General features: G+C 40.4%; 1 protein-coding gene across 5 annotated transcripts in view; it reads left to right on the forward strand.

Moving 5' to 3' along the window:
- LOC121323897 (protein TANC2-like) overlaps positions 1-14,457 on the forward strand; it is a 136,620-nt gene that overhangs the window by 5,237 nt on the left and 116,926 nt on the right. For 3 of the 5 annotated variants that reach the window (XM_041265219.1, XM_041265223.1, XM_041265220.1), the window contains exon 2: positions 8,735-8,869. The exons of 1 other annotated variant lie outside the window; for it this stretch is intronic. The gene's annotated coding sequence lies outside the window, so the exon portion shown is untranslated. The remainder of the gene's footprint in view (positions 1-8,734; positions 8,870-14,457) is intronic. One more of the 5 variants, XM_041265221.1, reaches the window with a different exon arrangement.

The following is a 14,457-nucleotide window of genomic DNA, read 5'->3' on the forward strand; positions in this document are numbered from 1 at the left end:
CGTGACGTATGCAGTGAGTGCACGACAGACCCAGATGGAACCCCAGCAGCTGTTGCAGTGACCCGTGGCGTTGGTTTCAGCCAGCCCTGTGCACTGCTGTGCTTGTTATTCTGATAAGCTTTCTGAACTCTTCCTGGTGCTTATTTTGCTGATGACGAGAGCATCCATTTCCTCTCTCAGCAGCTTCCTCCATTGCCATGGCGATCCGGCTTTTGTTTTGGCCAAATCGATGGCTCTCCAAGGGCAAGTCAGGACTGGGCCTGTGCCTGGAATCAGTGTTTCTATCGATCCCACAAAGGTTTGACCTCTAGATCTAGGTTTTCTTTTTAAAAACAGAAATAGCTTTTTGTAGTTTAGTCTGCTCTTGGTTTTTATGAACGACACATGAAACCAAGGTCTGCTCTGTTTCTTTTAACGTGGACAGTAGTTTGCATTACTCCCTGTTTGTAAATGCCTATTTACTCCAGCATGCAATGTTCTGCACCTTGGAAAACATACCAGCACTGTTGCAAAGCTAGGACCTCCCAAGCAGCGCTCTCTCTCTCTCTCTCTCTCTCTCTCTCTCTCTGGTTGTTATTTTCCCTTCGCAAAAATATCTTTCTGTTTATACATTTAGGACGGATTGCACATGTGGAGATTCAGCCTCGGTTAGATTCCATCTCGGATTCAATCCTGGGTTTTTTCCCCCGTTGCACATTTCAGGATTTCTGGATTCCATTCCGTTCTTGGTGTGAGGGTGGATTGGGCCTGGATTGTTGGGGAAGTCCGGGTTTTCCGGTTACTTTGAACTTTTTCGACAAATTGGGGACGTACAGTAACATACGGTTAATAAAGGGGTCCTGCCTTGGGGGGGGGGGGGGGAAACTGCAGAGAGAGGGTGGGTTGGTGAGGCACGCAGCAGATGAAGTAGAACAATGTTCAGTCTCATAAGGGTTGGATTTCTTTTGGTTGGCACTGATGGTTAACACTTCTATCCTCTCTTTTGCCAAACCAGTATTTCCCACAAAGACATGATAGGACGTCTGCGAATTTGGAGATTCTGCTGCCTTCTTGAAGTAGTTCTGAATGTGCCCAATCCTGTTTTGAAAACCTCAAGTGCAAGTTTAGCAGACTAAGTATTGCACAACTTGGATCGGTGCACAAGCTACACACATTGTTTGCTGCTTCTTGTGAGAAGGCAGCGCTTTTCTAAGAATTAAGACAACGAGGCTGTGTGATCCAGTGGTTAAAGAATTAGCCTTGTATCCAGGAGGTCCTGGGTTCAAATCCCAGCTCATCCACTGACTCGCTGTGTGACCCTGTGCAAGTCACTTAACCTCCTTGTGTTCAGTCTTTTGGGTGAGACGTTGTTGTAAGTGACTCTGCAGCTGATGCATTGTTCACACACCCTAGTCTTGTATCTTGTAAAGCACTTTGGGATGGTGGTCCACTATGAAAGGTGCTATAAAAAAAAAATATATATATATTAACGCAGTTGAATGTCTGTTTACAGTACAGGCTTATAAATCCTTTGCACTGTTTTGCTTGCCAGCGGCACTAATAATTCTAATAACTCTAATTACGTAGGTAGTCCATCAATAACCTGCCAACTCACTGTGTAAACCGCAAGTGGTCTGATGTCATTCAGCAAAGCAAAAATATTTCCGCACCAATTTTAAACCACAAAACTTTCGAAACTTAGTTCAAACTAAGACAGTAGTGCATCTATTTAAATTCAATACAGGAATATATTTTGATTTTTGGAGTTACCTCTATAACCATTTTAACATTTTTGATCTTTTTTTTGCATGTTTTTCTTTGAACAGTACTTCAGCTGCTTTTTTTTAGTCTGTGTAAACAAACTATATGCAGACTGGCCTATTTGGCTCCCGGTATGAAATAATCTAGTGGCCAGCTGGTTTCAATTGGCAAGGATGTTTGTGTCTCAACTGCAAAAACAACTTTTGGGGGAATGTAAACAAACTGGTCTGTCAACAACTGTGGGAGAATGTAGTACAGACAGACCGCAGAATTGAATGTTACAGTGGACACGGTAAGCCGGAAAATTATATTCTCAATGCATGCTTCTGCAAAGTACTAAAGACTACTGAGCTGTGTGTATATTGTGGTGGGGTGATGCTAGGGAAGAAGAATAGGTCCAGGCAGCTAGCGTGGTGCAGCAGGAGATGAAGCTTGACTACTCTTCATTCACTGGGGACCTGAACAGAAAAGGGAGAGAGAAAGATGGGTCTCTTCTGGAAATAGCAGTAGCAGAGCCGGTGCCTGGTTGTATAATTCATGTAAAGTCTTTGAAGAAACACAGTGAGAAAGGGGGTTCGGAAATAAGGCTGATTACAGTAGTGCTGCAGCACAGCATAGCGAAAAGGGGGATGGGGGTTCATTGCTATATAGGGGGCAGGTTATTTAGATTCTGCACTGGTGAAAAGGGGGAGGGACTTTGTTAGTTTCATTAATGCAGTTGGCATTCATGTACTATAAGGGAATGAGCCCTCCTCCTTTGAATGCTAGACAAATGTTTCCTGAAAAGTTGAACTTTGAATCGTACATCAATGGGGTTATTATCCCCCTCTAGAAAAGACTAATGTGTAAACGGAGCATGCTTATGCACATACTGGAGTCTCCTGCTTATTTGAATCGGTCTATAGACAAGTACAGAGTTGTTGAGCGCTGTATTTCAAGTAACCGCTGAAGAGCGGAAGAGAAGATGAGCATGTTATTGTCTGCCTAGTGTAATCCGTGTTTTAAATCATGTCTCTGGGTGCTTGTATCAACAGCAGACTGTTTTTCATGTAATTCAACACAGCGGAAAGGCAAGCAGATGGTGACCTTGTTTTTATTTCACTTTATACTGGAATTGGCTAGTGTTCTCTGCATCTGCAACACTCCATCTTTCAAACATAAAACATAACGCTGAACAGTCATCCAGTTGGCATTTGCCATTGTATAAGCTCTCTCGTTGATTATTCTTGTATTGTTTGGAGTCGTCATGTCCTCTCATTGGCTCTAGTTTACTTTCTCAGGATTTTCTGTGCTGTAATTGATCACAGTTCTGGTACAGTAGGTCTAGTGTGGGAGTACTCTGGGAATCTCCAATGTGATATTTTTTTTTGTTTTTTAGTCTTGCCTTCACACTAAATTCTTACAAAGCCAACATTTGGATATATAGGCACATTTTACTTGAACCCAGCCCTTATTTTAAGTAAAACATGGAGACATTCCCAAACCCAGGCTGGGCTTCACTGGGCTTTCGAGTCTTCGAGAAGGAAGCAAAACAGAAATCGTTTTTTTTTTTTTTTTTTTTTTTCTCTCCCCACCCCCTGAAATGGGGGGGGGGGGGGGGGATTCAGTGCCTTCTACAGAACCAGTCTACAATGCTAGGGCAAGAAGCAGATAACAGGTGAGGCAAAGGGGGTGAGTAATTGGGCAGTGTGCCGTATAAACACCTGCATGCTGCCAGTTGTGTGCCTGCCACAAGACCGTGGTCTCATTGCTGCCTATAAAGTGTCTGGGTGGTTTAAAGATGTGTGCCTTGGAGTCAAAAGGTTCAAGGCGTGATTGACTCATCTTCCAGCCAAGTGTTTACTGATCCCCTTATCATTGTGCAGGTGATCCTTTTTTTGTCAACATGCCTTTTGTAACTAAAGTTTATTATCGCACGTTTATTACAAGCCATTTCCTGGGCCTCCATAATAATAGTCAAAGCCCTTCAGCATTGATTTAACACTAATCCAGATATTATATCTTTTTACAAAAGTAAGTCAAACAGTATTGAAAGGGGGTTCATTTCAAAAGAAAGGTTCTTGTATGAGGGAGAGAGAGGGGCGCACTTTTTTTTTTTTTTTTTTTTTGTTAAGTTCTACCGTAGCTTGTTGAGTTGTGTTCCTACATGTAAACTGACGTGTCTGGTGTTTGCTCGAAGCTGCCCAGGCAGCCAGGAAAGGGTAACCGATTGCTCTCATCATTTTAGATTCTTGGGCAAGTGTGAGAGTAGCTGGAGATTGTCCCCCATCAGTTGACCTCAAATTGCTGTTTTATATTTAAGTTGTAATCCCCAATTTGAATATATCCCCTCTTTATCCCAGGAGAGATCTCCGCTGAATACAGGGGATTGGGAGGTGGGTACACATGCTGTCATTTTTGGGTACTTCATCCAGAACAGCGCTATATACCTTTACAGTAATAATTAAGGAAGGTCTGACGCCGTCTGTATGTTTTTGTGTGTCCTTGTAAAAATTGTCAATAAGCTGTTTATGATTTGTTTATTTAACATATTATGTTTTTCTTATGTATTGCTTAGTGTTGGAATGTTTTATATTACAGGGCTGGAAATAAGCCTCCCATTTCATAGCTGGTTCCTTTCCTGGTTTTTAATAAGATTCACCCAAGCTTGTTACCTATACACACTGTGACTAATCAAGCTTGCAGTAAAACAGCAATGGGTGACCCTGCTATGCAATAGGAGTTTTTTTTCCATCCCTAGATTATCCATATTGTGCTCCTTGGATAATATTCAACAGTTGGTGTGTTCCAATACGAGTTCTATTTATTGAATATTATGTTGTAGTCCACCAGGGTCATCTTGTTACACAAAAATAATATTACTTCATCTAAGCTTATTAAAATATAACCTCTTGGAAACTTGACAAAGCGGCTTTGTATAGGCAAGTGTAGGCTGTGTGTGGTTGATGTGGCCTAATCTTATCTCTGAGGGTGGGGGGGGGGAAGCTAGCTTGTAACCTCCCCCTGCCTCCACCCTTTCCTTTAGTAGCCAGATTTGCAAGTCAAATAAGGCTGCCTGGCTCATGGTCTTGGGAGTGGAGCAGAAACACCCTCCAGGGAACCATACTGACACACGGAACAACGTTTTGGGGGTGCTGATTTTTAAAAAGAGCCTAATTGTTCAGTGAGCTCTGGCAGAGTTTCAGCCTGCTGCTTTGAGATCACTGTTGCAGCGGATGGACATGGATTTGAGGGGAGTGGGTTAGCCCCTCTCTCCCTCCAAGAAAGCCTGGATCCTGTCCACTTTCCTCCAGAAAGGGGGTTGTGTTGACAGCTTTTGACGTTGATGACCACCTGCACTAAAACATAGGCATACAGCAGTCTAATTGTTTGTAAATGTACAGCCTGTGAAAGATGCCAGCGGCTTAGTGGTTATTTAGGGACAAACATACCTGTCCACTGGGCTGAGACCACCAGATCCACCCAACTTTCTATCGTTAGTGACTTGAATCTGAACCTGCAACTGTGAGGTGAATCCACTGACAAACTTACACTCAGAGTAAAGGCGAAAGTCACTTGATAATCTTTAAAAAGAAAAGCAATGCCATTTAATTCTGTTTCAAGAGTCATTGAATTATACCGCATTCAGTGGTGGGAGCGTGATTTCTGAATTTGGCTCGCTAACTATATCGGTAAAACCCACTTAAAAAAAAAAATACACACGTTGCTGTGCTGACCTCAAATGCTGACCTAGCGATCGCAGTGCTTTAAATGTATTTATTCAGCTTTATTTGGTCCATTCAGGAATAAAACAATGATGAATTAATAATACTGATGAAAGTATGATGAGAATTGAAGCACCTGTTATTCTAAAAGGTTCTGATAATCAGTATTTTTATAATTCCAGTACACCGGACGCAATGCAACCCAAGGTTAGGATTTCTATTGATAAACCAAGGGCATTTGCTAAATAATTTAGGAAGTGCTCCCCCATATGCCTTTGCAAATTAACTGTTGGTTTTAAAGTTGGATATGTTTCTTGATCCAGCACCAATTCACAAATAAAATCGCAACTGATCGCAAATGAAAGCGACAGTTCAGCAAAACAAAGGGATAATGATGCATATTTATTTCGTGTAATACAGGAGCTGCAAGCAAAACGACTTTATCTATTGTTTCATTTGCCCTGAAGCAATTCCATTGTGTGGTGTTGGAATAGCTGTGTTTCTTTTTTTTTTCCCTTTCTTAACTCAGAGCAGGATAATGGCTGGTTTTGTTAAGTTCCTGTGACTCAGAGCTCAGATTAATTTGCCTGCATGACAGATATGATTTTCTGTCGCTGCCCCGCGGAGTATCTTTTCTCTTCAGCCTGTCTAATAGAGAAACACACAGACAAGTGCAGTTACACCTAATTTGTTGTTTTTTTTTTTTTTGGTTTAAAAAAAAAAAATACAAAACCTAATTTAATATTTTGCACAAACTGTAGTAATAGCTTGGAAGCTGCAGTTGTTGATCCTTAGTTCCCTTGTAGAGAATGTTTATCATGTGCATAATCACTGATAACAACATGCAGGACAGCAATGGCTGAAAGTCTTGTCATAGCAAAGCTAGGCAGTTGCTGAATGTACAGAAGCAAGGCTGTTATAATGGACTGTGTTATTTTTTGTAAGTTTCCATACAGTTAGCAGTTTGTACCTAATGAGGGATCAGGCAGCCTTGCAAACAGAGACCTGCCAGAGGTTATGGATAGAAATTAAGATCTGAAGGTATATTACTTGTATTGAGCTATTGGACGTCCCAATGCTGTGCTATCACTATTAAATTAGGCTCCACGACATGTCTACTCTGCACTTACTGAGTTGTTGGCTGCACTGTATGGTTTTATTAGTCTTGATCCTGCTGGCTTACTATTCCAGCTTCAAGTTCTCTCTGTATTGAATTTGAAGGCTCACAGGTTTAGTTCTAGATCATGTATTGAGCTGCCACAGATCCTTAGCTCAACACATTTATTGGTTATGAGGTTGTACTTGTTATGGTTCAAGCTGTCCCGTGTATTGACTGGTTCCAAGTGCATTGTATTGAACATGTAATACGTACACTGCATTAAAACATTAGCGAATCATGTATTCTGAAAACAGAAAAAGCCTTTTCAGTAATTCTATGAGAAGCCCCTTTTTTCAGCTCATGTTTCTCCATGCAGGCATGGAGTCTTTATGTAGGAAGTAGAGATGTGCTGAGAAACTCACTGGCTGCTTTTAGGTCTTGGTGGTAATTTTTCATTCGATTTCCATTCGTATGGTATGGCAGGTACAAGATTGTGGTCAAGAACTTCAGACACATCTAAGTCATTCTATAGGCACTAACACAGGTATCAGAACACATGTTTAGGGCTGCTGACTTTCAGTGCTTTACCCCGACTTTTTTACTCACTTTAAGAATTCAGTTTTTAATTTTTTTTTTTTTCTTATTTTTTTATTTCTGTGAAAGAACTAAATTGGCTTTTAAATTTTTAGTTAACAAGCAGAATGTACAAACGAGAACACAACACGTTAATAAGCGACTGATCTTTTTATTAAAGCCATAATGAAAATAAAGTATTTTATGCAGGACACTCTTTATTAGAATCGTTCTGTGTGACTGCATTTACATTTTGAGATGAAAAAGTAAGGCTTGCAATTTAGTTATTTCATAGAAAACCCTGTAAATGAAATACATTTTACTCTTGATGTGTTTTTCAGGTGTGATTGAGATACGTGAAAGGGTTAACAGGGATCAACTGAATTTAAGGTGGAGTAGACAAGTTGGCTGAAAACACCAAAAATCAGAAGCCCTACAAATACTTTATTTCATTCTGATTTAATTTTTTTTTTTTTTTTTTTGTGCAAATTATCAATCTAGCTTTGGGGTCAGTTTGGGGTCTATCTTCGGCTCCACACAAAAGTTGGCTGTTTTCACAGACCCCAATCACCACTTATCTTGGGCTAACATTATACAAGGTAGTCTTTTGAAACAGCCCTACAGTATATCTCTTTTAAAAACAATACTTTCATGCCCATTTTCTTTGGTTGAGACCCAGAACCCAGACCTGATGAAATGAATACCAATAAATCTTAAAAAAAAAAAAAAACCCTAAGACCCAGAAATTCCTCATGGCAGTCGATGCGGGAGGCTGAATAAAAATGAGAAACCGCTGGGAGAGCAGAGCAGTTTCATTTTAACAAGCGCCAAGACATCCCATAATATGCTGTCTGCAGTCCCATGGGAGGAAAGTTTCTTAAAGTTTGTTACATGGACAAAGACAAGAGAACTGCAGAGTGTGGTTGGGCAGTCATTTGTAGACTTTCCTCTATCGACAGCCTCTCTCTAGCCTCTGACTGAACTGTACCAGTTTAAACTGAAATGCTAAAAGATTGTGTTAAATTCACAAAGGCAAACTGTCGCTTGATGAAAAGTGATACATTCGTGAAATGCCCCTTTTAAGGTACAAAGGATATGTGTCCCACAAAAAAAAAAAAAAAAAACAAAAAAAAAAACAAAAAAAAAACTTTGCAATGAGGAGCACGAAACAGGGTTTAAAATGTACTTGAGTCACTCTCAAATGTATTTACGAAGAAACCACTTGAAAAATAACCACTCAGTTCCAGGGGTTATTACAGTAGATTGCTCCAACAGTAAGCCTCAATGAGTAAGCAATGCACAATGCACACAAAAAAAAAGCTGTTCAAGAAACAACAAAGCAAATTAAAAAAAAACAAAAAACATGCAAATTAACAGTGGCTGATCTGTTTAATTGAAACATTAAAAGTGTTTGCAAACCAAACCGATGTACGGACAATTAAACCAGACGCCCCAGTGCTGAGAACCATACAATCTTCTCCACCCCTGTTGTTTTTTTTTTTCTCGTTGTTGTTTATGAAGCAGCTTCCAAGTATGAAACATGTGTGTCCAGTCTTTCTCTGCCATGGTGACTCTTCTGCATGTTGTTTATTGAAGATCTTGTGTGCGTTTATTCCAGCAGGATATCAGTGGATTTATAAGTCGGGGAATGGAAGCTTGGATGTGGACAGGGAGAGAGAGGATTCTGGCCATTTGCTCCTGCACACTGTCAGCAAGCACAGAACTGTGCAAGGACTGAAACACCTGAGGGGAGGTAGGCTTGACCAGTCCACGATAACAGTGTCCACCGTCACTGCACCTGGCAATGGGGGGTGCGGGTTTAGCAAAAAGATCACATCATTATTAAAAGAGGAGGTGCTGCTAAGTGAATGTTACATCTGGTTTAGTGACACCAGGAACAAGAAAAGCTTTGCGTTAGGTAACAAAGTACTACTTCTCTATAAACTTGGTTTCTGGTATTTGTATGCATAAACCAAGTTGTAATGCACGGTCAAATGCAGTAATCAGTGTGTAAGAAAATTGCTTACTGCAAGATCTGGACTAGTTTCCTATTTAGCTATTTGCAAAGAGGCTGCTTTGCTCTATAAAGGCTTGTCATTTCAGTTTTATTTTAAACCAAAACTAAAAGGCTGCAACATATGTTGCGTTAGTTTATTTTTGAAAAGGAAATGCGGTTCTACACTACCTGTAAAAGAATCCTACAGAACATTTCACAAGGGGCCAGCGTCATTGGTTTGTAATGACGCTAGGGTATTGCCTTTTGTCTTTGTCGCACGAGCGTTCAGCTTGGAGTCCGCTGTACTGGGATGTGAATTTGCGTTTTGAATCTCATTGCGTTGGGTATAAAAGCCTGTGCATCACAGAGGAATCACAAATCCCATTAGACTGAAAGACACTGTTCTCCAATTGTTCCCACACAAAGGCGTGGTGTTTTTCTGGTCAGTTGGGTTATTAGTAGGGTGTTGGGGTTTGGCCTGTAACCGAGGGGGTGGCAGGAGTAATTCAAACTAGACACAGTTTGTGTGCTGCTGTTAAAAATACTGTAATGGGACAGCAGTTTGCTGTGGCTGATAATTGGCCCTGTTAGGAGTGGGTGAAAGCCACTTTAACCAGGTCAATGAAAATGAAAAAGCCAGTTGTATTGGACCAAGCGTTTTATAATGACGTGTTCTTTTCTTTCAGGGCTCTGTATTTCAGAGTTTAAATATATAATTGAAAAGGCTGTAACAGATATGTAAAACGTCTTGAAAATTTGATAGTATTGTTTTTGATAATACAAAAGCTAAAAATCCTAAACAAGATAGTATTGCACTGACTGCAAAAGTACATGCAAATCAAGGTAACTCTACAATTCAGATCCCAAAAAATTAATGATTTTTAATATATTATATATGTATATATTGTGTGTGTGTGTATATATATATATATATATATATATATATATATATATATATATATATATATATATATATATATATATATATATATATACACACACACAGTGGCTTGCAAAGGTATTCAGACACCTGACCAATTCTCTCATATTACTGAATTACAAATGGTACATTGAAATTTCATTCTGTTCGATATTTTATTTTAAAACACTGAAACTCATAATCAATTATTGTCAGGTGACATTGGTTTTATGTTGGGAAATATTTTTAAGAAAAATAAAATACTGAAATATTCAACCCCCACACATTAATATTTGGTAGAGCCACCTTTCGCTACAATACCAGCTTTAAGTCTTTTGGGGTAAGTATGTACCAGCTTTGCACAGAGTGTCTGGGTGATTTTGGCCCATTCTTCTTGGCAGATTTGCTCCAGGTTGTTCAGGTTGGTTGGACGATGCTTGTGAACCGCAATTTTCAAATAGTGCCACAGATTCTCAGTGGGATTGAGATCAGGACTTTGACTGGGCCACTGTAGGACATTCACCTTTTTGTTCTTGAGCCACTCCAATGTTGCTTTGGCCTTGTGCTTGGGATCATTGTCCTGCTGAAAGGTGAATTTCCTCCCAAGCTTCAGTTTTTTAGTGGACTGAAACAGATTCTCCTGCAGTATTTTCCTGTATTTTGCGCCATCCATTTTTCCTTCAATTGTAACAAGATGCCCAGCCCCTGCTGATGAGAAGCATCCCCACAGCATGATGCTGCCACCACCATACTTCACTGTAGGGATGGTGTGTCTTGAGGCATGGGCAGTGTTAGGTTTGCGCCACACATAGCGCTTTGAGTTTTGGCCAAAAAGCTCTATCTTGGTCTCATCTGACCACAAAACCTTTTCCCACATCCCAGCTGGGTCACACTCATGCTTTCTGGCAAACTCCAGACGTGCTTTCAGATGGTACTTTTTGAGTAACGGCTTCTTTCTTGCCACCCTCCCATACAGGCCAGTGTTATGCAGAGCTCTTGATATGGTTGACTGGTGCACCATTACTCCACTCCCAGCCACTGAACTCTGTAGCTCCTTCAAAGTGATTGTTGGCTTCTCTTACAAGTCTCCTTCTTGTTTGAGTGTTGAGTTTTGAGGTACGGCCTTTGCTTGGCAGTGCCTGGGTGGTGTGATGTAGCTTCCACTTCCTGATTATTGATCCAACTGTGCTCACTGGGATATCCAAACACTTGGATATTATTTTGTACCCTTTCCCTAATCTATGCATTTGTATTAATTTATCTCTGACTTCTGTAGAATGCTCTTCGGTCTTCATTTTCCTTCAGATTCACAGCCTTACCAATGATCCTTCAACAGTGGGGTTTTTATCCAGAAAATGTGACAGAAACTTTAGTGGCTCACAGGTGGAGGCCAATGGTAAGGTAATTGTGTCCTCGTTAGGGCAATTTCTTTCATCGGTGCAAACTGGGAGCTGCCACAGCACAGGGGTTGAATACTTATGCAAGCAAGATATTTCAGTTTTTTATTTGTCTTAAAAATATTTCCCAACATAAACCCAATGTCACCTTACAATAACTGATTCTGAGTTTCAGTGTTTAAAAATAAAATTTCAAACAGAACGAAATTTCAATGTACCATTTGTAATTCGGTAATATGAGAGAATTGGTCAGGGGTCTGAATACTTTTGCAAGCCACTGTATATAAAATAACCAGGAAACAATGTACTGGGGAAGCTGAAAATACTGTTTGAATTAAAAACAGTGGTGTGCGAGCGTGTGTATAGGGAGACAAGTCAATAAGCACTTTGCAGAGATACAGCACTGTGCACACTATTGACATGCTGGGCTTGGTAATCAAGCAGCGAATGGTTAGAACACACACGGGAGCAAGTGCATGTGTTCCACTAAGACTACATAGTGTAAGTGTGATTGCCACGGTGGCTGTTGGAGGCTGCAAGTGTCTAATGAGTTTGTTTTGTGTCCCAATAGAATACAGCGATTCTGAAGGTTCCAATCGTTCATCTCTTTACATTCATACAGGAAAACGCTTTAAAAGGCGCTTGATGGCGGAACAGTTTATAGAAATCCTGTAAGAAGAGTTTCACACTACCTTGAGGGAAGTGAAAGCTTCAGTTTAACACTGCGATTTGTAAAGTTTATATTCCTAAAACATTAGGAACATATTCTCAGTACTGTTTCTGCCTCCTCACGGCTGATAATATTAAATAGAGTAGGTCAAAACGCTGCTAGGAAACAGTATTGTATGTGGATTCCCTAAATCACCTCATTTCAACAAAGATACCAATTCAATTCCTAACTTTCCAACTATATTACCCATGAAAAAATATACAGTAGCTACCTTGTGTCACCAGCTAGGAGCTCCTTGACTGCTAGGGGTTAGCTCATTATTCTGTGCTTGCCCAGCCATTGACGTTTGTGTGTCAGGGAGTGGTACGGATCATGTGTGACTTAGCTGGATAAATGCTTTGTGATAGCAAAAAAGAAAACTACTACTACTAATAATAATAAGGACAATAACAGTAAATGCCGGGCTGTCTAACAAATGACATGGAATTTTGGCCATAGCTGTATATTTAATAACTACCTCTCACACTAGATGGGTGCCATCATGATAAGTGTTGCCATCTAGTGAGAGCCTAGAGAATTGCATGTAACAAGCATTGACGGGTTAACCATCCCTGTGGTCAATAATCCAATTGAAAAGGCTGTCTGTTTATTATGTAATACCTTTTTGCCTGGTAAATCCCCAAGCCCTGAGAGCATGCCATACGATCTTCATTCAAGTGGTCAGAAAGGTTGCTTTTATGCAAACCTACAGCAAAGGCCTCTTAATCGGGAGCCTTCTCCTAATTCACCTGCAGCCTCTTAATTGAACAGTAAAGCAGAGGGGCAGTTTAAAGAGCTTTAACCCGGGTGTAGATTATTAATTCAAGCTGTTATTGTGTGCTAATTTAACAGAACACCTGTGCCTTTCCATTTTTCAGTGGCCCATGCTTGAGGTGTCTTTTGTGCAGAAACAATTTACAATCTGCTAGGGCTGTGAATGATTGACGTGCGTGGAGAACTTGAAACCTGAATCTGCCGCAGCTAGGCCAACTGTTAACTATAGGCTACCTGGAAGGCAGCCTCACAGGGGCAGTAACAAAGTAGAAAAGCAGAGCAGGTGGCGTATGATGTCAGCAGGCATGTGGCACTCCTGCGTTCCAGCTTCCCTGCCAACAAAGCTTGTTTAAACTTTGCACAGTGATCCTTTCCGTGTGATCACACACAACGAATGGATTGCTAATTGAATGAATGCAATGCAGTTGTCTGCTTGACTTGGACAGGAGAAGAGATGCTGCATCATTAGTGGACCAGCAACATCTCTTTCCAAGACAATGACGAGCTGATGTTAAAAGATCTGGTTTTCAAACCGGAACTTTTATCTGGAAGCCAGCTTTAGATCTTCACCCCACTCCAAAGCTTTGGAAGATACAACTTTTTCCTCCCTGTAGAAGAGTAGAAAACGTCATCAAAATAAATCAAATTTCAACACAGAACTATTCAGGTTGTTTTATATATATAAAAAAAATCTTGGAAGTAGAAAAATCTATGAATTAATTACCTGTTCAAGAATACGTTGCAAAAACTCCTAAACTGATTTAACTGAAAAATCTCTTTTAGAATTTGGTTTTGTTGGAAAACATGGATTGAGAATTGATTAGCAGTTTGCTACGCATGTGGACTGGCAGAGCTATACTGGTGTTTTTTTCTGAAAAGAGACTAATATTGCAGATAGCAGACTGTTTGGTTCAAATTGCATGTACTGCTAACAATTGATAGAGACGATGCGTCTACAAGTTTCTTGCCTGACATTGACTGCAAGCTAAAAAGATAACAATGCTGTGGACCAGAAGGGGCCAGGCTGTAAGACTTGGAATGCAAAGCATAAAGGGGCTAAAAGGCTCCCAGGGACTGACGTTGGACCCAGAGGTTCTCAGAGAGATCGAAAGAGATAATGCCACTGGGATCAAAGGGGCAGATTTATGGACCTTTTTTCTCCAGGAGTGTGAAGAATGCACTGAGCTCAGAGGTTGTCACACAAGACTACACACACACACTAAATTAACAGAATAATGTGTTGTACCTTGACCATTGGTTAAGTGTCAGAGAAAGGGGAGGTGGACCATCTATACAGAAGGGTATTTAATGTCATGCAAACATTGTAATGATGAGTATTGTGTTTGTCCTGTACTTGGGACCAGACTCCCTGCATATTTCAATAAACCTGGCAACTGATTGAAGAAAAGGACTCTGTGCATTTTCTTGAATCTACTTAATCACCATCATTTTTTGTAAGTTACTTCAGGTTTATTTTGATTTACAGCAGAGAGAGAAATTGAGTTTCTGAACAGGTCCAAACTAAGTTTATACAGTAACTACTTTT

This window comes from Polyodon spathula, chromosome 12, assembly GCF_017654505.1.
Source record: "Polyodon spathula isolate WHYD16114869_AA chromosome 12, ASM1765450v1, whole genome shotgun sequence".
Lineage (NCBI taxonomy): Eukaryota > Metazoa > Chordata > Actinopteri > Acipenseriformes > Polyodontidae > Polyodon > Polyodon spathula.